The sequence below is a fragment of the Lonchura striata genome, chromosome 4 (assembly GCF_046129695.1).
Source record: "Lonchura striata isolate bLonStr1 chromosome 4, bLonStr1.mat, whole genome shotgun sequence".
In the NCBI taxonomy this organism is placed as follows: Eukaryota; Metazoa; Chordata; class Aves; order Passeriformes; family Estrildidae; genus Lonchura; species Lonchura striata.
The window spans coordinates 27,594,514-27,621,998 of NC_134606.1; the positions used below are offsets into that span (position 1 = coordinate 27,594,514).

A 27,485-nucleotide genomic window follows, 5' to 3' on the forward strand; every position below is an offset into this window, starting at 1 on the left:
TAAGTCTCAAACAGGTTTTGTTTCCTTGTGGAAGTCTTGCTGCTTCTGTCCTGATTGATCTGTGGTTAATTTAGCAGAAACTGTCTTGATAAGAAGGTTTTGTACAACTTTGCTTGTCCTGGTTTACCTTTTAACCCAACCTGTTCTGTCCTGAGGATTATTTTTAACTTTTTCAGAAGAAACTGGCTTCTCACTCATGGGAAATTTAATCTGAGCAACAGGGAGGAGATTTCTCCTTTCTTTAAATACTGGAGAAATGGAAAGCCTACTTGCTCCAGATTTCAAGTGTTGTAAGAGACATGACAGGATGTCATGGCTCTTTCTATTGCCTTTGTAAAAGAAATAACTATAGCCACATCCCCTTTCCATGTCTGGAGATCACAGTTTTTGAATGTTCATTTAGGATTTACTAATCCTGGATAGTAATTAGGATGCTACTGGAGATATTCTCCAGAGAGAACATCAACAGTTGCCTCCTCAAACCTCTCTTAATGTGTAAGTGGATCTGTGCATGGACTACACTGGAGCAGAGAGATCTCAGTAGAGCTTTCTCCCAATATTGCTTTATGCTCTGGCATTCAGATGTGCTTCCTACACCTTCCAGACATTTTTCAGATGTAGTTAATATGCAAAGTATTTAATGGTGTTTGCTACCAAGACCATCGTTAAAATGTTTAGCTCATATAACTTTTCAAGAATAATGATTTTTGTGAGGACAGCTCTGCAGGCAAAAATTCAGAGCAAGCAGATTGGAAAATGTAGTAATTCTCTCTAGAGTGGATTCTATGAGTGGGTGATACACGAGTAGCATGCTAAATAAGAGGGGAAAATAAACACTTTTACAACAACTTGATGCTAGAGCCCTCTTTTACTCAGGTCACTAGGGATTTGTGTGATGTTGCTCTGGACAGTACTGTTCCTCTACAGAGATTTTCACTGCCTAGATGTGAGGCTCCTTTCTGTTCTTTTCAAACCCAACTCCCAGCCTGCACATCCTTGCTGTGTTCCCTTTACTGTGTCTATGGAAAGTGATAATTTACCTGTGGGGAATTTTGGAAGGAATTTGAGACGGGACCTCTGAATTATTTTTGATAATGCAGATTATTTTTCGTATCTTTTTTATATAGGTAGGAAGAGTGAGTTCAGCTTACATTGTTACAGCATAGTTCAGAAGGTCACAAGACCCCTAGTTACAAGACCTTTTAAGGATTTATTTACCAATAAAACACTGACAAGGATATTTATGTCTTTGGCCCAATCCTTAAATATTTTTTCTTATGGGTTCTTATGGATCCATGTTACAGTGTAAGCTTTCTTAATCAATCATGTTATGACACACAAACCTACAGTACTGTATTTTAAACTCTTTGTTTACCTCTATAACTACTTTGATTTTATATCTTAAACTATAAGCTTTTCTCTATTTAGCACGTCTCTGCTTCAAACTATAAAGCTACATTCTCGCTTTTAGGACCCAAGTTTAGAAGTCTTTTCCGAGATCTCAAATTAAATCTTGTGTTTAATTCCAAGCTTTGGCTTACAGGCCACAAGTTCTGAGAATTCCTTGCATTTCAGACTCCAACAATAGAACAGCTTATTTCTTTGCTGCACTCTCAGCTTAATTTCATAATTAAATAAGGGATTTTTGATTTGCCTTGTGTGCTCTATTGTTTCTGGTTTGGAGGCAAGGCAGGAAAATATTTTAAAAAGTAGAGTGTTCTTGGTTTCTTCTCTAGGCTTCACCCTTCTTGTCCTATGGCTTGTTGCAATCTCTATGCTGAAGGTTGCCTAACCCTAGGATCATACTCCAGTGAAGGGGATTTGAGGTAAGCATCTGGTGAGGGAGAAGAGAATCGACTCAGTTAGTGAAGGAAAGAAGACGGAACAATCACCATTTGGCAAAATAGGCAAAAATTTGCTTTCATTATAATGACTTAGGTTTAGGAGTCACAACTACTTGCTTGTGTGTTACTACCCTCAATCACAGTTATTTCATTGCACTCCAGATGGCATCTATAATTTGTATTTTAGCAATAAAAAATGTCTAACAAGACTAGTCTTAGACAAGAGAAGCCATTTCCTTGTAGCTTGTGGACATCAGAGATTTGTTCAGGATTTAATGGATTTACAGTTCTAAATCCTACTTGCCCATAGGATCCAAATAGCTATTTCCAAATCAAAATTCTGGGAAAGCTACAGTAATTTGGTGAGAAATGATCTATTACAGCCTGCTATTGTTGGATAGAGGTGATAACACCTCCTTTGCAGTTTCACATGTTCCCTTTGTGTGGTGAACTTTCTAAAATTAGGTGGCTAATTCTGGCAAGGAGACAAAGCTTTTCTGGCACAAGGAACTTGAACTAAAGTGATCTGGCTGCAGCTGAATTCTTTGGAAATGTACAGGTTGCATTTGGAGAATATTTGACTGCTTCCTTAATGCATTCGGTTACTGTAATCCCTTGGGACAAGTCCCCAGGGGCAAGAAAGCTTTCTAAAGCACTCCTTCAATGTTCTGTCTCCATTAATAACTTCATGCCTAGAGAAGATATGCCATACAACCAGGAGGGTGCAATTTATAGATTAAAGACACCTAAGGGAACAGTTTCTCATTCAGTTAAAAGCTACAACTGTGAACCTTGCTTATGTGAATATTTTGATTGATTTCTCTTTTATAACAATTTCTGGAAGCATTTAAGAGATTGTTTTTTAGTATTTTTAATCAACAAAAGGCTTAAACTAATCACTCGTGCTATTAAGGCATAAATATAGCTCTCACAAATTAACTACTGCAGTGAACCAACCCAGCCCCTGCCTGGACAGCGTGCGTACATTAACATCAGTGCAGACATCTTTGCATTTCTTCTTTGCTTTTCTTCTTCTTCTCTTTTAATACAGGTTGAGTTATTAGTGAAAAACCTTGTAATTTGTGTATGGACCCTGAGCATATCAGAGAGGGATTTTTTTGTGCTGTCAAAATTAGCTAGGTCTAGCACTCAAGGCTGCAGGGTGGAGGATATGATTTGTCACATGAGGATGTGTATAAAGCTTTTTATATAAACTAAAAATTTGACTTTTTTCCTGCTTTATTTCCTTTCTTTTTTCCTGTTTTTTCCTTTTTCTAACAGCATTATCTGGTTTATTGTACAGCAAGCTGTGGACCAATTCTTAGGCTTTTACTTCTAGGTGGTAAATGGACACACTGACTGATGGGGAGAAAAGCATATCTTTGTTAATTGTGATCCAATCTATTCTTTAAACTGTCTCTGTTGCTATTGAAACATAGAATTTTTCAGATCTGTTCATTTTTTGTTTCAAACAAATGAACTTTTGTCCCCCTCAAGTTATCTTTTCGTAACACTTTGTGTATTTTCCAACATTCACTCCTTCTAGCATAGGGAATAATTTTTTTAATATCAAGAGCAGATGGACTTATCAAAGATTTGAAGTTGTATTTGCCTTAGGCATGCATGCTAGACTGGTTATTTAGGCTCCTTGAACCTAGACCAAAGATGGAACAAGCTGGAAACATTCACTCCATGCTTTTATGTAAATTTTCATTCTATTCTGAGATTCCTGGCAGCAATATTCTGGAACCAAAATTTCTGGTAGTATTTTGGTGCTTCTTGGAAACTGAAATAGAGCATGCAAGATCTTGTGAAAGCTTCTTAGACATTTTATTTAAAAATAGCTGTTGAAAAGAGCATTCCCAATTATAGCCAAATGATTCATCTGCTGGCAGTGGGGTATCAGCACTGGTGTTCTATCTGCTCACCTGCTTTTGCTGCCATAGCAGATCCCCGTGCTCCCTGCTTTTGGTATATACATCCAGCTTCTGTAGCTGGCATTCAGGTCACTTTAATATTCCCTCCCAGGTCATTTGTTTGTACTTGCTATAGACTTCTCTTCAATATGACTATTCCCATCAGAATCCCTAGTCACTTAATCCCTAGTGAGCATCATGGTCATTCCAGCACCATTGAGTATTTATTTATTTATCACTGGGCAGTATCTGAAATACTGAAGCAAAAGAATGCAGGAAGTAATTGAAACAGTTTTTATTCTCTGATGTCACTATCACAAACACCAAACTTTCTAAACATCTGGAAAAATGGTTTGTAACTGGGTCCTTTTCAGTGCTCAATATCACTTTCACTTGGCCATATTTATCCAGCTATCAGAAAAGGGGGGAAATTAAGAGAAAAAAATACTAGGTCAGTGCACTGAAAGTCTTATGGGAGTTGGGATCTCTGGGTTTAAAAGGGCACAACTGAAAGTGAATCTACATTTGGAATAATTCCTTGGTGGTGAAGAACCTTTTGCCTGTCAATAACAAATTGTGGTTGATTGACCTTGGCCAGCTGCCGACCCAGCTACTCTCTCCCTCCCCCTTGACATGACAGAGGGAGAAAATACCACTTCCCAACCCAGCCCCTTCTTCCCAGGCTCATCTCATACCCAAACAGACATCAAATACACATTTCAAAGCACTCATTTTTTTGTCTTGGTACCTAATTACACAAAAATCATCCTGATATAACAACAAAACAAGCATTTTTTGCACAGTGTGTCTGCAGGATGTGCCCCAACTGTGCAATGGTGAAGCCTGCAGCTGAGCTGGTGGTGGGCTTTTCCAGGTTATCTGAGCTCTACCAAGAGAACCTGCTCCTCCAGAGAAGCTGTGGTCTTGGTTTGTTGTGTCACTGAAAATGCCTGGTACATGTCCGTGGAAACAACACAGCAGTCTTTTTTTTCCACATCTTCTTTCCTCTCCCTTCAGGGCATGCTGCTTTAGTGGGTTTTCTTTCAAATTTCTGCCCGTTTTCCTACTCTCAACACCTTCCTACTAAGAGAAAGTGAGCAGATTTAAGTGTCTCTGCTACTGGCAGTTGACATATTTACCTTCTACCATCTCATTGGTAGAAGTGCCCTTTTAAGGATGATGATGAAAAGATGAGAAACATAAAATTGATCCACAGGCTTGTGACAACTTCTTACTGCTGGGATAACAGTTCCAAAAACAGGTTGGATGCTTCTCAAACTCAGAAAAAAACTTTAATGCTTATCCAGAAGAGAATGCAAACTGTATGATTAGAGCAACAACAGCCTAGGAAATTAAAAGCACAGGAAAGCTTCCTAATCCATACATCTTTTCACATGGAGAGAAAAGGTTTCCAGGTGAGCATAAATATCTGCAGGAGTGAAACCTTATTCAGTGTCCCAGAAATGCAAAAGACAAATGCTCACTGCTGTTGTTGTGCTGTATTTTCACTGATACCTTTCTTTCACTTCATACATTTTCTGTCTGTCACACTAGAGGTGCTGATGGCACAACCAGCCATACCTGGAAAAGGATATCTGAGCTGCTTTAAGATGTCACTAACTTGATAGAATTTGTGGTGTCCACAGCAAACTTAATCCAGGAGATTTTCCTGATAATTTGTAATTAGAAAAAGCATACAGTCAGAATCCTTTAAATACTGTCATATATATCATATTAATAAGTTCCTATTAAAATAAAGAACTCATTTTATAATTGGTTGCTTTTTAAAAGGTCTTTTACATCTAGTATATATTTCTTTTTGTAAGAATGGCTTCTGCAAAAAAATGCATTTTCCAATTTGAAAATAAACAGAGTAAAGCTATTAATCTCTTGCTTCACTTTGCTGGGAGACGGAACTATTTAAGTGAAGGAACAGCATGACACCGAATAATAAGCAGCACACATTCATCTTTTCTAGGACTGAAGTTATAGCCCACTACAATTACAAAAAGATATCTTTTTTAATAACTATATAAAATTCTGTGTGCATTTTCTTGAGATTAAAAAAGATGTAGCAGGAAGTTTGGGGAGGAGGAAGAAACTTAAAATTATTTCTTGTTTATTCTGTTGTTTAATTCAACAAAACCACAAATGTCAAACTGGCATTTTTCAAATGTGTTCGAAGATATGGCCCTGAATAGGTGATGTGGGAAAAAAGGGCAAAATTTCTAGCAGAGCTGTAATTTCTTTGGAGTCAATATTTGATATTTGAATAGATACTAATTCGTTGTGAGGTGTGTGAAAGGTCTCTTGCCCTATTAGCTGTTTTATTTAATTCCGCTGACTAAAGCTGGGGAGTTTTTTATTTATATTTTGGGAAGATCACATTGTGAAATGTAACTAAAAAATTCTTTGATGTTTGAAGCTTTCTTTAATGTATTGTAAAAACCTGAAGACTGGTTGTGTGTATATGCCTAAGGGGGTGAATAGTTGTATTTTTTGCATGCATATATGTTTTACAGTTTTATGTTTTATTTATCACTGGTAGTAAAAGGTTTAGGAACTTTGCTGCTGATAAGGGGCAGTTCTTAGCGTCAAGTGGAGAGATATTAATGTGCTTTCTGGAAATGTTATATATTTTATTCATGGAAGCATCATGGAATTGAAAGAAATATTGTTCCATGGTATTTGGTGTGGGTCATTCAGAGACAAGAGTAAACTGGAGAGTAATGATTGAAGAGATTTTTTACTTCCTTTGAGTTTTTTGAGTTTTTTTATAGTTTTACATAACTGTTTTTTCACAAACACCCATACAATTTCTCTTTCACTACATGTAGTGCTTTATTAAATGAACACAACAAACACTGAAAGTCCTAAACAAAAAAATTTTATATCCTTGAATTTCATAGAAGACTGTCAGACTTTAGTACAGCAAATTATTTCCTTTCCTTATCCCTTCCCATCTCTTGATATTTAGTACATTTCATATTTTATATCTTTAGGATAATCAGAAACAATTAGGGAAACTATTAGTCCTCAGCACTTCATTTTCTATCTTCTCTCTTTTTGTATGTGAGGGAGAAAATATAAAAGGTTACAAGGTTTTCAGGAATGGAACTATTGATTTATCACTAAATGATATTAATCTCATCTAGACAATGTAGCTTTTTGCATATAGATTTCTTGCAGGGAAAGAGTGCCAAGTGTTTGTGCAATCTCACTTCTTGATTTCCAGATAACAGGATTGCAAGAGAGGAGAGAAGCACAGACCCTTCTATGCCTAAGCAATGAAGTATGAGAGAAGCAGATGTGAACTTTATGTGACAACAACTGAAACACCTGTCAGGATGAGATACTGGGCTGCCAGTAACCATCAACCACAGTTTCAGAGGCAAATTGTCATATTAGGACAAATTAGCTGGAACAAGCTGGGAAAATATAGTACTTTCATTGCTTGTATATGTAGCTGGAAAACAAGTTATTATGTATACAGTAAAGCATGTAGCTTAGGCCATTTGTCAGGTGAAATCATTGCATGCAGCTGGAACAACACTCAGCTGAGTTCTTTTGCTTTGTTAGCACGATGAAGATGCTAGTGTAGTGCTCCCTCTAATTTCTCTCTACAGAGAGGAAAAAGTGCAGCATATCAGTCACAGAACTGCTAGCCCCAAAGGATTGTCCAGCATGGGTTCATTTGGCTAACTTTACCAGACACAGCATCCCTTCTGCTCTGCCAAAAAACCCACAGAAATCTTTGCCTTTGGGTTTTTTTCCCTCAGAGGTGATGTTTATATATTGAACAACCTCATTGGGTTGTTCTTGCAGTCAGATCTTGCAGTCACCTGTGTCTGCAATGTCCTGTCTCATTTAAATGCTTTTTAAAGGACTGCTGTCCTCTTGAGGACATTAAGATACCTGCAGCTACTGGAAAAATTTGGAATAACCAAATTTTTTATTCTAGGCAATGCGGAAGTCTCTGTCAAATGCCATAGCCTTGATCTCCCATGACTTGGATCTGATACTTTGGATCTGTTGATCCTTGTTTCATGTAGCAGCAGCTTTATTCCTGTGCAGGAGGCTTTTTCCTTGTCTGACTTCATGCCAGCAGCTGCCCTTTTTTCCTGGCTTTTGCTGGCAGCCTTTGCCTCCTGTGTCTTCCGTGTGAATGGGCCAGGGAGGATGTTTGGCTGGAGCAGCTGCAGTCATAGGTGAAAGGTGAGGGATCTGGGCTGAAAAGACAAAACCCCAAAAAGCTGGGCTTTTCTTGGCATGGTGTGGGGTGCAGGGTGGGGCTGGGAGAGCTGGGTATTACTAAGCAGAGTTTCTGGTTTTGTGTTTGGCCCCCATCTTCTCCAGGTTGGTGCTGCGTGCCACAGGTTGGACCTCGGTGGTCTGTGTTAACAGCTTTGCATCGTTTATCAGTTTAGACACAATTCCCGGTTTTGTGTTCCTAAAGTTAGCAAGATGTTTTTTACATCTGTTAAATGCTTTACTTCAGGCAAGCCTTGGATGAAACAAAGAGATCAGGCAGGGTTCCCACTCTTAATTATTGAACTGTGACTTCATTTTTCCTCAGAAGCTTCTGCTTTTTGCCACCCGTAACCTGTAGTGGTTGAGACAAAAACACAAAGCCTGTCAAGAGGAATCTTCAATAACGTCAGAATGGATACTCTTGTGTTTACTGCCCACTGGTGCGTGGCACTGCTGACTAGAAGACTTTCTACCTATAAAGCATGTTGGGTTTAAGCTTCTCTAGTTACCCAAAGATGAGGTCACTCTGTTCATTAAGGATTTATGATTATATAGTGCCTTTCTTCAGAGAGCTTCCAAGGCAGCTGGCAGGTTTATATCTGCATGAGCGAGTGCCTGAAACAAACCATTAGTGATTTCTCCACAGACTGAGGACCTCAAAGAAAATTTCCTTTTCTCCATATTCTCGGGTACACAGTAGGGTTAGGCATCATTACTCCATGAGGCATTTGCTGCCTGTGCACTTTGTGATATGACATTCCTCAGACAGGAGTCTCTTAGGCTTTTTTTGTTCCCTTTTTCTTTTTCTTTCAAGTTCATTTGACTGAAGTTTTTTTTTGGTTTTTTTTTTACTTTTAAAAAAATTTTTACTGTGGTAGAGCAGGATCCTATTCCTCAAACAATTTTACAGCCTCATTTAAGTTAGCCTGTAGCACAGAATTCAATTTGTATCAAATAAAGAGAGTGGAAACAGGTCACATAATATTGCAAATAATTTTTCTAGCCATGTTTGGAAACTGTGGTTATATAGTCAGGAATGAACATAACCATAGAACAGTGTTTTGAATTACACCTTTAGTGGACAAAAAGTAACTGGAGGAGTTTGCGATCATAAATTAATCTTGCAGTGTTTCATGACCTGTATTATCATTTAAGTTACTGAAAAGAAAGAGGCAATGTTTTTTCCCCCCTAAGCATTAGAGGTTATACTTGGCACAATAAACAGAGAAGAAAAATCATAGATCTTGCTAGTGAAATAATGACATGGTAATAGATGATGTTTTTGTCTTTCATAGTGTATTAGGAGCATTTCTAATTGAAGATATTAGTGGTATTTGAGAAAGAAAATGACATTTTGTTTTTAAAGCACATGATCTATTGTGTTTATTGTTTTGAAAATAAAAAGCTATGTCTTCTTAAGGCAGTGTTGCATATAAAGTGTGTGGAAAAGAAACCAAGGGAGAACCTGGGTTTCCATTTATTCCTTGGCAATTTACACCTAAATCCTGCCAGCGTAAGTATAGCTGACACACAATAAAGTGTACTTCCATTCACACTTGTGCAAGCTCCCCATGGCTAGGGACAGGTTGAGGTTAGCCAAGCATGATCAGAGAGCAGATGGGGTAGTCTGACAGAGAAGTTAAAGGTAAAACTACAGTGTGCCCTGGCTGTGCTGCAGGACTGTGTGCATTAGTCATTGCAAAGATGCACCCACTTTCCTACTGCAGTGCGTGAAGCTCCCCTCAGTCTTGGGGGTCTGGAGGTCGAGGTGACCCCGAGAATTCAAAGTCCTTGCTTCCCAGCTGCACAGCCAAAGAAGAAGTTGGAATGCGTAGGGTCAGCTTCTCAAGGTTGTTTGTTTTCTTTTATCTGTAAAATGCTTTATCAAGGAGCTGCGGTCTGTCTAGCAGGTCAGTCTGTGACAGACTCCCCCCACCTTGGGGTGGTGTTATCATTTTATACTAAAAACTACCTGTACTATGTTTACAACAATGTGCCAGTATCTATTATTTATGTTGGACAGTGTGTCTCTGCCTTAAACCAACAGAAAAGTGTCACCACCACAGCAAGACATGGAGGGCAAGAAGAAGGAGGAGGTCAGGACATGCCCAAATCCCTCCATCTTGTCCCCTTGAACCCCTTATTTTAAAACACTAAAATTCTACTTTTTTACCCTGTGTTAATTCAACTATCACTCTACTCAAACCCTTGTGGCTTGTAATTCCTCATACAAAGTTTTTTCCATGGGCTAAAATCGAAGCCACAGCTGTTCTTGACTTCGTGCCAAGGTCTCCGAGCCCCCTGCCAGAGTCTTGAGACAGCCAGGGCAGCCAGAGGGATGTCCTGAGTTCCCACACCTAAGCCCACGAGAGTTTCCCCTTTCCATGCCTTATCAGCAGGGATATCATACAGGTCAAACAGCCTCATTTACCCATCTGGATGTCTCCCAGTGTCTTTGATGCAGCTTTGAGACTGACCTGTGCAAATATAATTAACCTTCCCTGCCTCTGGCTGTGCTGGAGAGAAGAGAAGGGAGCACAGAGGCACATAGGGGGTGATCAGACCCACAAAATCTGCATTTTTCATCTTATGATCTGACAGGTTTTTCTAACAAGATTATTTCTACCCTGTAGTTTGGGAGATCAAAGCTTCCTTTTTACCCAGTCTTTTGCTTGCGTTTGGATTTTATCTCTATAACCTTGACTAGATAGATGAGTTTTTAATGATGTCAGCATGACCCAGGGAAATTACAATGTCAACAGCAATTGTTTTGAAGGTCTGTTGATCCAGTTTCATCCTATTTACTCATGTTGTTTTTTGGCTTGTGATAAATAGGGTTGTACTTGAAAAAAAATAGGAAAGTTTTCAATTTTTTGTTTCCTAATCGTGGGAATTACTTTCCTAGTTTCTTCCCTTCCATTTTCACAGAATCACAGGTTGTCTGAGTTTGCAAGGCACCTCTGGAAGCATCTGGTCCAACCCACCTGCTCAAGCAGGCTCAGCTAGAGCTTGTTGTGCAGGACTCTGTGCCTTTAGGTTTTGAACATCTCCAATGGATGGAGATTGCACAACATCTCTGGGCAACTTGTGTCAGTGCTTGGTCACTCTGACAGTTAATAAATATTTCCTGAGGTTCAGAGGGACCTCCTGTGTTTCAGCTTCTGCTCATTGCTCCTTGTGCTGTCACTGGGTATCACTGGGAAGAGCGAGGTCTTCTTTGCATCCTTTACATCATTCTACCTTGTTGCCATTGAGTGTATTGTTCAGACATACAGGCTTGCAGAATACTGCTGATAGTCAGCTCAGATCTTTTTCAGAGATTTTGGTCATTTTTTTTCCTTTATTTTTTTTTCCTGGGTTTGCAGCTCAGAAGAGGATTCCTTGCAATGCATGGCTGGAAATAACAGTATAAGGAGATCTGGGAGAATTCTCCACTCCCACCTCTGCCACTCCTATCTCTATTGAAGACTGGGAGCAAAACATTTTTACTGCTTGTTTTTCCATCAAACAGCTGTATGAATTAAAAAACATTTTGTGATACCCTGGAGTTCACAATACATGTAACACAATACATGTTAATCATAATAGGCATGCTAAGTTACCAAACCTCTTTTTATGCCAGAATTCATGTGCTCCTTTTTGAGATATTATTTATTAAATGTGATTTTTATATTTTCTGTTATTTGCATATCTTTTAATTACTAGTTCTGAATGCTTAACTTCTTACTTAGCTCATGAAAACATGTGAGTTTAATTTTGGCTGAGAAGTGAGCATACATTTTGCCCACCATGCTTGGAAACTTTTTTCTGCATATAGAGTAAAAACATAATTTGCTACTATATTTGGAGGGATGGATAGGAAAGGTACATTTAATGGTGTCCTGGTAGCCCCTTTTGACTCCTATATATGTTTTGGTTAAGGAATGTGTAACTTGCAGGAACCTAAGAAATGGCAGGCCAGATCCTAACTGCTGGCATTTTTTTTCTTTAATGAGTTTTGGTATTTGCAATGAGGGGATTCATTCCCCTTGAACAGTCCAAACCTCTGATTTTGGGAAGGAAGTAATGATGTAAGTAATAAACTTTGCCATTCTAAAGCTCTGTGTGCGGGTGTGAACATGCGTGTTTGGGAATTGTGATACTGCAGAGGCTGGAGAGGAAAACCCAAGTTTGGTACCGTGATAAAGTGTTAATCTGATCTAATATGATCTCTGGAGTTTATTTTCTCTGCTTTGAGCAGTTGTGGATACTAATGATGCATTATCAAAGGCAGCAATCCAAAGCAATGGATTTGTACCATGTGCAACACAAAACAAGCTCAGTATCTGGCACAGAGAAATTAAGGTTTAGTGGCCACCAAAGAAGTGCATGAGTGTTCATTTTAGTTTTGGATTTAATTTAAAGCTAAACCTTGATATCAAAATATACTATAACTTGCTAATAAAACAGTTTGTAGTACTAATTTCTCTCCTAAGCCTGACCATGCTGAAAGTGTTTTACTCAATTGTTCTGCTTTTCCTACTCCATAGAACCTCTCTATGAGGACAGGCTGAGGGAGCTGGGGCTGTTAAGCCTGGAAAAGAGAAGGCTTCAGGGAGACTTTAGGGCACCTTCCAGTACCTAAAGGGGGCCTGCAAGAGAGCTGGAGAGGGACTTTTCGCAAGGTCCCATGTAGTGACAGGACAAGGGGGAATGGCTTTAAAGTGAAAGAGTTAGATTGGATATTGGATAGAAAGCCTTCACTGTGAAGGTGGTAAGGCATGGAAAGAAGTTGCCCAGAAAAGCTGTGGATGCCCCACCTGTGGGAGTGTTCACATCCAGGTTGGAGTGGGCTCTGAGCCACCTGGCCTAGTGGAAGGTGTCCCTGCCCATGGCCATGGCATCAAGCTGGAACTTGATGACCTTTAGGTCCCTTCTGATCCAAACCATAACCCATATGGTTTTAGGATTCATAGCTAACTACTCACTGTAAGCTTTTATCAGTAAGTAGTCTGGAAAACATGTATGTTTTAACTGATATTCCATATATTTTAACTGCGTACTAAATGCATTAATTTTAAATGTTATTAAAATTAATTTGAGGATCAAGTTTTAAAATGTGCTAGCCCTGTTTCTAGTAATGGAGAGATGTACTATGTTCTAAAGAAACCATTCAAGTCATAGAGGGTTCTTATTCATTAAATGAGAAATTGAGTCATAATTTTCAGTATTTTAATGGGCAGGTATCTCTACACTCTTCTGATTTTTTCAGCAGTTGCTGTTGGTTTTTTATGTCTGATGATATTTTTTATTCTTTAAATCACAGGCTTCCTTTGCATTAAAAAAATATTCTGTGAGTATGTTGATTATATTTACCTGTGATATGCTGACTATATTTCCTTTTGGACTGTTACTCACTTATCCTGATAAGCTGAAACATGTTTTTAGCAGAATGGGGACTTAATAAGCAGGGTGAAAAGATCTAGTGGGGTCCTTTAATGGACAAATATTTGATAGTTTGCCATGCTTAATTGTCTACTGGTCTTGTGTTTTGTGGCAAAGTAGAAACCATGTGGACCAAGTACAAGAACAACTATTGTCTGAGAAGCTGAAAATAGACCAGTTGATCAATTTACCACTTGTAACTCTAGGCTTACAGTAGGTATTTTCAGGGACTTGCTTTATAATGGCCTTTCTCTGTTCTAAGGTTTTGTACTATTATTATGTCTTGAGGTAGAGTGTAGATTGTGAAAAGATAAAATGCACAACGTAGAGGTCTGTGTTCTCAAATGAAACCTGAGGCTACATATTATTTCCTGATTTCTGTTCTGCTCAGAATTGCACGGGTCTGGCATCATTGCTTCTATCAGGTACTTATTACTGTAGTAGTTTTCCCTAAGTGTATGCAGAATGTGCATTTGCTTAGCTTTCTGTGTTGGAAATATGTATTTCTAATTCTGCATTCAATTTTATGGTGTACTGGAAAAGGACTGTATAGAATAGTTTCCTTAAACAATCTTTCAGGATCCAAATATTCCATGCTGGCCTGTTTTCAGGAATTTCCTTTTCATTGAAATGTTTCCAAATCCATCCATCTTCATGTCTTCCCCTGAGAATTAAAAGAGCGTTAGTAAATAAAAGGAAGACCTTTTCTGTTTGTCTATTACTGCCAGGGCATCTTCTTGCACACATCTTGAGCTTAGTAGTTTACACCGGTTGTGCAAAATTTCTTTTTCTTGCACCTTGAACAATGAAGGTCTGTTTTATACCCAGGAGTCCGAAGTGCTTTGAATTCTGATTTTTGAGAACAATAAACTAATTCAGAAGTTGGCCCATTGCTCCCATGCTTCCAAATCTTACCCAGAAGACTGAAAACTGGCTCTCTCTAATGGACTGGTAGATTTTCTGGTTCCCTTGGGATGCAGGCAAGGCACCAGACGTGAAGTCTCTCAGTTACAGCAGGCTCGTCATTGCACGTTCACTGAACTCCTGGTTTCTGTGATGCCATAGCCACTGCCATAAGTCACTGTGGTGCAGAAAGGGCAGGGAAACATGTGAAATTAGCACACTGAGAGATATTCTCTGCTCTGCCAGTTCACAGCACGATGTCTGCAGGGCAGGGACACCAGAGAGGCTGTGTCAGGCATTTTGGGTGCGTGCAGGATTTAAAGCTATGAACTAAGAGAGATCTTTGCACTGGCAGTGGATTACTGGGGGATGTTTTCTGGTGACAAAGGAAATGTATTCCTACCTGTTTTGCCAGAACTACATTGACCTGATGCAGACCACAAACTTTCCATGCTCAGACCGTTGCACATCCTATTGTGAATGCTGCATCTTGTGCCCAAAAAAAAGAGGGTAGTGCTGAGTCTGCAAGTGAGAATTAGATTAGAGGTTGATGTGTGTATATGACATTTTAACATCTGATGTACCAAGTTACACACAAGCACCAGTTTGAGATGTTAAAATTTTGTCATATACATTAGGAGTACTTTTCTTTCTTTTTTAGAATTGGCCTGGCATGCTCAGGATGTTTTCATATTGCTTTTTGATCCCTCGTTCACACTGTCAAGACATTCTGAATATTATGAGTGGTGCAGAGTCAACTGAGTGCTAATTTCTCATTTCTTAGCTTAAACAGATTGCTTTGTTCAGGTACCTTTCCTAGCAAAAGTACAATTCTAGATCATGTGTCTTGGCAGCCTGAGAGCCCTCACCAACATTTAGTCCTTGAACTTTAGCAGTAACAATTTAATGCTTGGAAGCAGTTTGATCTGATTACCAAGAACCAAATATACACCTACTCTTGTCTTGTCAAATGGGGCGTAATTTAGCCTATACAGTAATTATATTGTTACAACAAAATACTCTTATTTGTGGCTGCCTAAGGATGTAAGGATGAATGAACATAGCAAATGCTATTTAATAACTGATAGAGTCTAGGAATAGTATAGTTGCTACAAATTCCCTGTCTGATCCTTCTAGTTATATGTAAAAGGAAGCATAAAAATCCCCAAAAAGAATAAAAAACTTTTGATTAAAATTTTGAATAATATATCAAAATCATAAAATTACAGGTAAATTTTTCAAAGTAGAACTTGAAATTAGTTTTGAAATAGTGAAATGAGAAGAAAAAAAAAATCTGTCAAAAAACTAGCTGCTTTGGTCAATTTTGCAGGTTGTTTTCACTTCTTTAAATTTTTCCTGTTTTGCAGTTATTCAAATAGATTAATTTAAGTTTTTTGCAGTAGATATGTTTTTAATTTTAAAAAAGATATTTAGTTATCTTTTGCCAGAAAAATAGTTAAAACTTATTTCTCCATACTCTAGTAGAGGGAAAACCAAGGATATTATAAGCTTAGTTTTTAGAAGTTTTCTGGTTTTCATTTTAAGAGAGTCATATATGGCATTTTTATTTCAGACAAACTACAGTAAAACCAGTGACATATTTTTCTTCAGAAATAACTTATTTAGAACTGCAGGAAGGAAAAATAAAAAAGTGCTGCCATTTCGCTAGTTAGAAGGAGGAAAGAAAGACCATTTTGTACAAAAGTCTCAAAGGGAAATCCAAAGCTAATGAAAAATTTCTCAGGTTGCAATATCTTTTCTTTCTTTCTCATTTGTTTTTTCTTTAGTCTGCAGACATCTCAAACCATTTACAAGAGATGTGGCAGGCAAGAATTGCTCGGCTTATAAGCACCCTTCAGAAGAGTGAAAACACAAAACCCTCTCAGGTTTGCCTAGAAAAGTTGAACTAAAGTTCTTTCTTTTCCACTTATACCTAGGCAGCCTGGGAGAATGTCAACCTCTGGTCCCTAGCAACATATCCTGACTTCTGATCACTTATATTAAAGAAAAACACCCATTTCAGAGAGAGTGCAAGACTGCCTGGAAGTAGAAAATACCACACCCCACCTTAAAAAAGGTAAGAAAGGTTTTCCTGCTGATGCTTTAACAATGGAAGTGATGTCTTCATTTCACAAATGAAAATTTAGATAATTGAACACTAAAACATTTATTTAACCTGCATGTTCTAACTTAGAAAAAAGGGTTTTTTTTGTTTAAAAGGGAGAATGTAATGCAATTGTTCCTGAGCTTAAAACTACTTCTTTTGTAGGTTGTGTGTATTGTGGAAAAAGAAGTACTGTGTAAACCAGGAAACATTATCTTTCATGTCAAGCACAGAAGTTTTTGTTAGCCATGCAAAGTGTTACATAGCTTCCAGTGAATTTTGCCAAGACATACACAGCGTGTTCGTAGAATGCTGCTGCTGGGAATTAGTGCTAAGGAGTAGTTCTGCCATTTGTGCTTTTATCAGAACAAATCTGCACTATCTCCCTTTCTGCTGGGTTTGATTGATAAATATTTATAAAATATTTGCAATTCTACTTCCTTAGATGCTTCAGTTCTAAAAAGTATTGGAAGAAGTTGAGAACAGTTAAAACATACTGGACCCTGCACCTGTACCTCTGAAAGTGGAGTGACAGCAATGGAGGATCTTTTACATTCAGATTTTCTTTGCACACCCCACCCAAAGTTTGGTTTTTTTGAGTGTTTTTTTTTTTTTTTTTTTTTGTTTGGTTTTGGTTTGTTTTTTTTTTTCCTAGGGAATGTTGAAATTCTGATAATCTCTTTCTATAGCAGCCATTCTACAATGTGTTTCCAGGACAAATGTGTTCAACACGTTTGTGAACGCCCTACCTACAGGACATACCTATAAATTTTGATTTGGAGTGTGTCTAACATAGAAATGCTGCGTTTGCTTTTGTACAAAGCAATGTGATTCTGCTGTTTGAAGTTATTGTGGTTTTAGAGAATCTGTGCTGTCTAACCCAAATCATCTTGTAAATTCAAAAGACTATTGGTTACCTGTCAGTCCTGACTTGTGACTGTCCTGCCAAAATGTTTGTTTGGCTGGTGTTTTATGTGGCAAGAGAATGAATGACAAGCAGATATCTTTGACAACTCTTTGACAACAAATGTTCAGCTGAAATGCATTGGCTTGCTGCTGAGAAACAAAGGTTCTGTTTTCTTGAGATTGTTATAGTAATTTTGACAGTTTTCTACCACAAAAACCTTCTACACCTTAGCTGAGGGTAGAAAAGTGCTTGTGACATAACTGTTCATGAGATGGGGTCTGTTTACAAGCAGGACATGTTTTTATTTCCTCAAAGCAGAAAGGTAATAAGAGTGCCACACACCAATGGAAAATGCTCTGTGAGTACAGGATGCTTCCTACCCACTCTGTCTAACCTCAAATTTCCACGCCATTTGTATGTAAGGATCACAGATTCTGAACTGCCTTCTGTTTCCTTTGAATAGACTTAATTTTTGCAAGCAACACAGCCTTTTTCAAATAGCACATTTTATATTTTGCCCAAAAAGATACAATACCCATTGCCTTAAAATACAGCTGTTCAAAGAACAGTCTGTGAGGGTGGTCAGGTACAATAGCATGTTCAGACTGACTAATACAAACTTCATAATGAAAATATGCAAGACATAGGTTTCTGTGGAGAATTTGCATATAATATTTCTTCCAAGAGAATTAAACCTACATTTTTTTTTTCTGAGAGTGTACCCAATGTTCTTTCGTAACCACCCACATATGCTGTTGTTAGAATATTCTACTTTTTACTGCAGAAAATGTCCAAACCTTTTTTAGAAAGTAATTTTCAGTTAGTAGAGATTTTGTTTAATCTGTGAGATTCTCTGTAAATCATTTGTGAATGTAGTGTTAGTCAACTTTTGAACAAGTTTATTGAAGTATAATATTTTGGTTTTTTTCCTAATGCAGGCTATTTTTTTTTCTAATTCATTCCACCATTTCACATTTTCTAAGCTAAAATGCTCATGGCTTCAGACTCACATTTACTGGTGATCCTACCCAGCTTTTCCAGAGACTTCAGATTTCCTTTGAGGTATTGTCCATTAAACTTTTTTTTTTTTTTTTTTTTTTTTTTTTTTTTTTTTTTTTCATTCTACAAAAAAGTGGAAGTACAGAAAATCTTGTTCTTTGGTATTCTATTAAAGTGTTTTTTTTTTTAAATTTAATTTGCATCATCCAAAGATTTCCCCCCTTTATTCTGCAATTTCTTGTCTCCTAATTTTGCTTCTCCTGTTCTTTATATTTGCCCAATTCACATTTCTTTCTTACAACACTTAATGACTATGGATACATTTGGCTGTGTACTTTCAGTCACTTCAGAGGAAGTAAAAATAACAAAGATTTTCTGAAATGAGTCACTGTTGAATAATTAGCTATGCAAAGAATCTATTTCCTATTTTAATGAAGAAGGGGTCCTGCAAGGAAGACAGAGACCTTGGTTTAGTCAATGTTATGTTGTAGCATTTGTTCATGATTCATTTTTCATATTTTTAAATTTCTCTTGTGTTATTCTTGCAATGAGTTTTAGTGATAAGCCTCAACATGAAAAGTCCCTTGATTTGCAAACCCTCCGCATATTAATGTGAACAAATTGGTTGTCTTCTCAAATTTAAAATCACAAAACCAGCCAGGAAGTCTCTCACTGTAAATGGACTCAGACTTCATGCTCTTCTGCAATTCAGCCCTCGCTTGTTTTTGTGCAGAACAATGTCATCTCCTCGTTCGAGCCCAGTAACGAGCGACTCCACGCACCTGAGAAATTTGCTTATTCAGTCCATGGTTTTTTCATCTGGTGCCTCTGGCCATGCAGGACTGGACCTGGGGTATGGAGCTCAGCTGGATAGCTTCATCCTTACACTATGTGCAAAACTTCTCTAAAAAACTTCCCTGTGCTTACCGTAGCCATACCAGTCTCCTGTGTTGTACTTAGAAAGAATCAATGCCATTGTTGCCTCCATGACCTGAGAAGAACAACTAAGAAGATGGCTTGAGAGTTGCAGCAATCTGGAATTATGTTTGCAGTTCCATGGAAAGTATTTTCTGATGTGCAATTAATTAGTAAGTTCAGCATATCACACTGTCTGCAGAACATTGCAGCAGGAGTTGAAAACTGGGGTGGTTACATCCATCTCCTAATACTTGTAGGGCAATAGTTACAGTAAAAATGCTCAAGATTTTGATGATCTGAAACCTATACAGTAAATATCCAATAATTGTTTCATATACTGTTTGGGATACCTGCTGGTTGGGTGTATTTCTCTCTGTGGCTATCACAGAGGGCATTGGAGGTTACCAGCCTGAGAGTCTAAGCACCAAGAGTCTAAGCTCTTGGTAAGAGCTGCGAGATCCATGCCTGATATTTACCAAGCTGGCAAGCAGTGAGAGATTTGGCTTTTTTGACTATTACTGGCAGGACAGTGGAAGGGCAGTAAGTAGATCAGTTATAATATGGAAGCTACCTGACAATTTTGGGAACTTCCAGAGAGCCTGGAGTAAGTGAAGCAAAAGGCTCAAACTCCTTCTGCATAAATTTCCTCTGAAAGCTCATACCATCATGCTGAAGAGCACAGTTATTGTTGATCAACTCCTTTTGAAATAATGGTATGACAGCTCTAAATAAAAAAATAATGGACAAAAGAAGATGCCATGTCCCATTTTTCATGTTCCTTTATCTTCCCAATATATAACAGAACTGGTTACCTTTTGCATCTGTTCTGTTTCTTGAGGAAGCTGCCCAGTATGCAAGAACTTGTCTTGATAATTTTGCAATAGTTTTTTCTGCTTTTACTTCCTTTCAATAAGATGGATGGTATATTTATGTTAAAATCAGAGGAGTATTTATGTTCAGCCTCTAAATGTCTGTATGTTTTTGAATTTTTGTGCTTAATACAGAATAAGAGCTTTAGGAAAATGAATATAATATGTTCTAAGGCAGAGCTAATTCTTGTGAAGTCATTTGATTGCAAGAGTATCGCTTGATTGTAATTGAATCTGTTTCTTTCTTTTGGTCACCAGCTTAGAGTTGGAATTGAAATTATTTTTTTCCTAATTAGATTGACTAGTTCTAAGCAAGATTTCCATGCTCACCAGGAGTATTCTGGAGCAGCTTAGATCTTAAAATGGGGTCCAAATTGTGCAACTTGATGATTCTTGAATTTTTTCAATGTTTTCAGAGTTTCTTTCAAATTTCTTTTGACAAGCCAGTATTTTCAGAAGGCCAGGAAACCATGCCTGCCAAATTAGGATTGGTTTCTGTTTTGGTTGTTATTTTTGTGTTCTATTTAGTTGTTCTTTTTGTGATCTTGCTGACACAAATTGACTCAGATATAGTAGTTCTGTAAACTACATTGTTTTAAGTTCTTCTATACTGAATTTTGAGAGGATACTGATGAAGTGTACTGTAGGAAAAATTATCTGAGGGCAAAAGGTGATTTATGCTTCCTTTACTGCTTTTAGAACTGGGTCCCTATGGTAATACCTTTTTCATTTCTGCTCCTACATTACAGTGTCAAAGTTCAAATTTGCATCTTAAGAGTACTTAGGAATTCAGATTCATAGGGTTAGGACAGGAAAAATTGACACAAATCCTGATTTGACTTTGCTAATATGTTTGTGATGTTCTGCCTCAGGCAACTGACAGTGGTTAAATAATCTTAGAAAGTCAGGAAAAGACACTCATATGCTTAATTTCAATATGATTTAGTGCTTTCTTAAGCTGAAAGCTCAGTATAACACTGGGTTTCAGTGACTGACTAGGATGGAGAGAAGTAAAGTACTTCAGGAAATTCTAAGCAGAAAAGAAACTCAAGCATTTACCAGAGCTAATTCTGAAATGTCACATGAAATGCTGTTATGGTGGTGGTTGGACTATCTGGTCTGTATTTAAGGACTTAAAATTCCCTTTGACCTTCCTCCGCTACATCCAAACGAATCTCTGAGCTGAAATGCAGCTCAAAGACTTAGGCAGCTTTTAAAAAGCTTCTTGGAGATTTGTAATGTTGTGAACCAAGAGTAGACAGGCTAAAACAATATCATATAGTGCTGGTTTGTGTATTTTGTAGTTTTGTATTCATATATTGTTGTCTAAAATGAGACTTCTTCCCAGAACCAAAGATTGGTTCTGTAGATGAAGCAAGGGTACAAAAGATATATAACCTACAGGCAAATTTCCCCAGAAAAGTTCTTCAAGGACTTTTAAACTGTTATTTTAATCTGACTATGTTTTATAGAGGACAAATGTTGTAATTATTAATGGCTGTAGTATTTTCAGATCTAGAAGATACAATGTGACATTATAATTCTCCTAAGTAACATAGGTAGTAAAAGTATATTTTATTGAGCCTATTAATGTAGTTGCTTATTCTTTGGTGCAATTTAACATATGGGAAACATGCAACTAAATAATGTAATTTGAAGAAAATAAGCTTTTGTAAATCCTTGTGTTTCTGCAGCATTCAGGTAGCTAATACAGTGCATATACTATAATACTGTTCAATACTATTAAGCTATCTAATATAGTGTTCATGTATGGCACTATTTGTTTATTGTGTTAAATAGAAATGCTATTTATTGTTTATTAAATAAACATTTAACATTATTAGTTTCCATTAGTGATCAGAGGAAGGAATGCAGACAGTAAGAAGAAAAGCATGTCCTGTACAATGTGACTTTCTTATTACAGAGTGCTGCAGTTCCTGAGAGTTTTGATTTACAGGTCTTTGTTATAACTGCAGCTATAATTTTCACAGGTTAAAGACCTCTAATGAAATGTAATGATTGTTGTATCCTTACAATGCTGCTACTGCATTGTTCCAAATCAGCCTAAAATGTAAGACACTTTAGTGCATGATTTAAAGCTAAGGGAGAATTTACCTTGTGTTTGATTTCAAAATCTCAGTGGTGATATAAATGTGTTGTGCTATACTTCTTGTTTCAGCAACACTTGGAAAAAAACAAAACAAAACAAAACAAGAAAACCCCAAACAAACCCAAACCCAAAACAAAGACACCAACAAAACAACATGGCTGCAGCTGAAAGTGATACTAACCAAAATGTTTTGTCTGAGGTACTGAATACTGATGATTCAGGTATTGTAAAAATAAACTGGGTTTTACATTGTAAATTAAAGAGACAGGACATATTTTCAGTTTATTTACAGAGGAAAACTCTTCCTTCTTCCTAAATAACTGTAAGGGATCTGCCTATGTCTGAGTCTGCTTGTGCCTAAACAATGTAGATCTGACCAGGCTGGTTTTGTGGTTCTTTCTCACTGCAAGTGGGTCACCCAGTGTCTTACATAATCTGGAGCATATCTGATCACTTGGGATAGCAAGACCCAAGTATTTGTATAGGAATTCTAAGACATGACCTTTTACAGCTGGAACAGATTTAGTGTTTTCTTCCTTACTTCCCTTTTCTCTTATCTTTCCCATTATTTCAAGCTGCAGCAAAGATAAGCTTAATTCTAGTATTTGAGCTAGAGAGTTCTAGAAACTGTCTCTAAGAAGCAATAAGGTATTCAGTTTATGTTGTCTTCCTCTTTTAAGTGTAGAACTGTTAATTTCATTGTATTTCTGAGTACCTTGTTAAGGTGAATGTATCTGCACATCATGGATGTATCCAATTGTTTAATATACTTTGTTTAGAAACTTTTCCTGATACTGAATCGAATCTTTCTCTGGCAACATTTTGTCATAGAAAACACTCAGACACTCCTTAATAACCCTACTCATTTCATTCTCTGTAGTCTCACTTCAAAAATTAAAGTTTAGAACTGAAAGACAAGACGACCTTTAAAGATTCAATATGTAATCTTTTATATTCCCAAACTTCTTGGAATTCCTCTGCTAAGGTATAAAAACAAAGCTGCAGTAAGGAAATCTTCAGCGATAGAAATATAGGAAGGAATTATAGAAAACTAGATCATGAACAAAATCTTTTTAAAAAATTTCAGTTCAGGAAGGGTTGAGGGTAAATTAAACTGAATTCTTCAACTGGGCTATTGGTATCATAGTTTCAGAAATTGTTAATGAAAATAATACCAGCTATTTATTTTACTTCTGCTGAAATGATTAAATAGGCTGCCCTTATGGACTTTTCCAAGGGAACTGGCCCAACAACTTTCGAGGTTACAGGCTTGATAAATGCATTTTGAAAGACTGTCACATGAAAATGAAAGGCAATCCTCATTCTCAATAGCTTAATTACTTGTAATTCATATTAAGTGCATAAGAGAAATTTACATAGCCTTTGTGATGTCTGTATGAAGTTGTAAATTGAAGTCTATAATTCATCCATTGAGGGACTGTCAGAATATGTATGAATGAAGAAATACAGAACTTTCTTATGGGAACCTTAATGCTGAAAAGCAAAAAACATTTCCTTAGAAGACTTGAAATGCCTCTTAATCTGTAAAGAAATCTGACCTGTTGAGAACTAGTTACAGAAGCAGAAGTAACAGGGCTTTCTCTGGCTTTAAAGATTTGTATCTATATTCAGCTAACTAAAAGCTAGATGAACATGATCATCCTAGATCATTCCACCAATGATATTTATCACTTGAGTGCAACAGAAAAGACCTGGGCTATTTGCCTTCCTTAAGAGTGCTTGACTGTGTCAGAGTCAGCAGGATGTATACACAGTAGAAATTTGGGAAAGACTTTTTGTTTATACTAAAATAGATAGTTGAGTTAATTATGAAATGGGAGTGGTGATTTTTAGATGCTTCCACTAAATGCCAGTTTCTCCATATGTTTTTTAAGCAGCTTGGAAGAACTATGCCAATTTCTCCTTATGTTTTAAGAAGCTTGGAAGAGCTATGCAATGGTAGCTCTTAAAAGTTAAAATACTGCTGAAAGCTTTCCTCATAAAAGTCATCATACATCATGAACTGCCAGTTTTCTGCTAATTGCATGGTCGTGACTTCAGAAGTCACAAAATCCACTAGGCAGTGATTTTAATCTTTACTTAGGATTCACTTGTAGCTAATACTGTTTAAATTCTCTATGCCTTCTTATTTTTCTCCCCACTCTCTTCCTTCTGTCAGCCCTTCATCCATTTGCTTTAAAGGCCCAGGGTGGATGAGTCAGTGATTCCAATCTGTATTTGCTTAGATACCAACTCCCTTTTAGGGATAGCATTATCATGCTTTATCTCAGTAGGTAGTCATGCTTTTTGAACAATTTTGACATCTGGAACTTTCTTTTATTAGATATAGACTGCTGCACTCCTCTCTATATCAAAAATAAAGCATGATCTCTGGGTATGTTTTAAAAGAAATCCAAAACACAAACAACCCAGTTCTTGCAGTATCTTGCTGCACAGATATCACCAATCCAATGAATAGACAAACTGGTTTAAGCTTGTGTGGATCCCTCACTTCCTTGTCTACTTTTTGGTTGTTCACTTGAACATGGGTCTCCTTGCTTCCTACCTCTCCCTGGTCTTCACCTTCTCTGCACAGCCAGGAAACCCTGAACACTGACCCTGCCAGACCTTATGGTTCTGAATTTTACCTCGTGTGACTTGATAGTTTGGAGGGATGCTAATAGTATGTCTCTTCCTTGCTAAATAAATAACAAACTGCAGATGTCTGGCATAAGAAAGACTGAAAAGCCAAAATACCTGATGAGAAGCAGACCTTTCATGATGCCAACACAGCAACAGCTGAGTGCTTGAGCAGGAACAAGATGTTTCTGAAGCACCCTAAATGCCATGATTGTTTGATTCCCTAGAGCTGCAACCACATACCAAGATTAGGGGTATCTCACTTGGAGGACTTGGAGAGGAAGGGAACATTTTTTCACCCTTCTTAATTCTCTCTTCATCTGTCAAGCCAGGAGAAACCTGGAAAGGGAACACATGATGGTATTGTTCTGTGTTAATTATTTTCTAATTAGCCGAAGCATTGAAAATGCTTCTGTTTCTTTTAAAGTGTGGTAGTTTGTGCTGTGGCTACTACCAAATGTGAAGTTATTTGAGTGAATGGAATAACTTTGTTATTATGTGTGTTGAGGTGTGAGGTGACCTCATTATTCTTAAATCTGTTCCTGTTTTGTAGCACTCCTTATTCAGCTCTACTCTTTCAGCTGCTCAAGTGTTTTTATCCCTGCTCTGGTTGTGTAACAGATTTTTTTTAAAATATCAGAATCACGGCAACATAAGTCAGTTGAACCAACCTCGCAGAAATTTAGCTGCTCATAGATAAGACAATAATAGAGCAATATTAATCAGGGTTTGTGGCTTAATAAGATAAGAAGCAATACTTAACAGGTTTTGCTTTGATGGAAGGTTGTTGATTAATGCAAGATATTTTTCATTCCAACTGAGACTTCTGGTAAAGACATTTAAAACATTTTCACTTTGCCTTTGCTTGCACAAAGTCAGCACTTCAGAGAAACATTGTGTTGAAAACTCTGACAAATGGTATTCCTTGTCTGCCTTCAGAAGGGTGTGCACGGGGAGTGTTAGTATGCACTCTGCAATCTGTGCTCTCCAGGGCAGGAGTGCACGTCTCCAGGGTGATGCTGCTCCCTTCAACCCTTCATGCTTTTGCTTTTGCTGAGGACTGTGCTGCTGGAACCATTCACCTGAGAGTGGGGAACCTGTCCACTCCCAAGGAAACAGAAGTCTTTCTCAAAGCTCACTCAGTGGGCCCCAGGCAGCCTTGCTGGTAGTACCTAGCAGAGTTTGTTTGAAGAAGGAGATTAGATGGTTACATTGCAAATGCTATAGACTGCCAGGGTTCTTATGCTAACTTGAAAGTTTTACCTTTCAGACCTCCAGCATTCAAGGGCCACCAACGAAACAAGATTCCAACCACCCTGCTTGAGAACTCTCTGTCACCTCCTGAGTAGTTCCTGTGGGACATGTTTCTCTAAATAATGCATCCCACCTTTCATACAATTAACCACTCATTAGAAACTTCCTGGCTCCAGTGGTTTTTGCCTGCTTTCATTCTCTACCACTCTCTCTTGATTTCTTTTACTAGCTTCAATATTCTCCATTGACTGCATATAGCTTTGGAGTGCTTGAGTGAGTTGGTGATCTGTGGGGTTTTTAACAAGCAGGTAAGTTTTCTGACAAAGTCTGCTTCTTGAGTTAAAGGTGTAGTGCCTATGATAAATCTATGCTTGCATTATTAACATCCACATCTACAATTACATATAACAAGCCTTTATAAGTCCCACTGCCTCCATTTCCTGTTGCATTGAAAATAAATCAAGATGAAATTTGAAATAAACTAAGCTGGCAAGAGGATGCAAAAATTTCAGTTTGGCATCATACGTGGCATTGCAACCAATTCAGTGATGTAAATTATTTAATTGCAGTCTGCAGATGATGTAAAAGCAAAACATACTATGTGCCTAATATTTTTAGGGGATTTACATGAACTGGAGTTGTTTTGGAAAAACTAAGACATTTTAAATGTCTACTGCATTACACTTTTCAGCTATTAAAGCCTATTTTCAAGTAAGAAAATTGAAGGAAAATACTTTTTCTCTTTATAATTTGCATTGTTTGATTTTGTCACTTCACCTTTTATCCCCTTTCATTTAATGTTGTGATGTGTAACAAAAGCTTATGTTTCAATTTTCATCCCTGTTTAAACAGAAAAAGGCTGTGATGCTGGAAGCAGGCAATTTGGGTGTGACTGAGATAAAGCTGATACTAGGAAGTTATAGGGAGAGTGATTTCTGCCTCTTCATTACCAGATTTCCACCACTTATCTTCATGCTTTCTGTCTGAGTGATGCTGCTTTCCTGCTTCTGGTACAAAAAGTCATTTTATAACCTTGTATGACAGTTAAACACTACTAATTGTCCTCAGTTAGGAGGCTGTTTTGTGGCCATTTATGCACCTCCAACGTCAATGCTAGATTAGGTAGTCCCTCTAAGAGAGGTAAGAGGTACCCCTCGACACCTGTGCTTTTCAGCATTGCAGTATTCATCTGTTGGTCTCCAAGGTGAATCTTTGTTGTGGGGTTTGAAGTGCAAAGGACCTGAATAGCTACAGAATGTGCTCAGGACAGGGACCACACCTGAGTCCAGACAATGTTTGCTCAGGTACCTGTGCAGCCTTTCTGATAGTCCTGAGCCCTGCTGTAA

The 27,485-nt window shown here is 37.6% G+C and overlaps 1 protein-coding gene across 8 annotated transcripts in view; it reads left to right on the forward strand.

Moving 5' to 3' along the window:
- Positions 1 to 27,485, forward strand: part of CRACD (capping protein inhibiting regulator of actin dynamics) — a 127,475-nt gene that overhangs the window by 42,861 nt on the left and 57,129 nt on the right. For 7 of the 8 annotated variants that reach the window (XM_021532279.3, XM_021531955.3, XM_021532451.3 and 4 more), the window contains exon 2: positions 16,276 to 16,415. The gene's annotated coding sequence lies outside the window, so the exon portion shown is untranslated. Of the gene's footprint in view, positions 1 to 16,275; positions 16,416 to 26,368; positions 26,448 to 27,485 lie in introns of all 8 variants that reach the window. The other variant, XM_021532357.3, reaches the window with a different exon arrangement.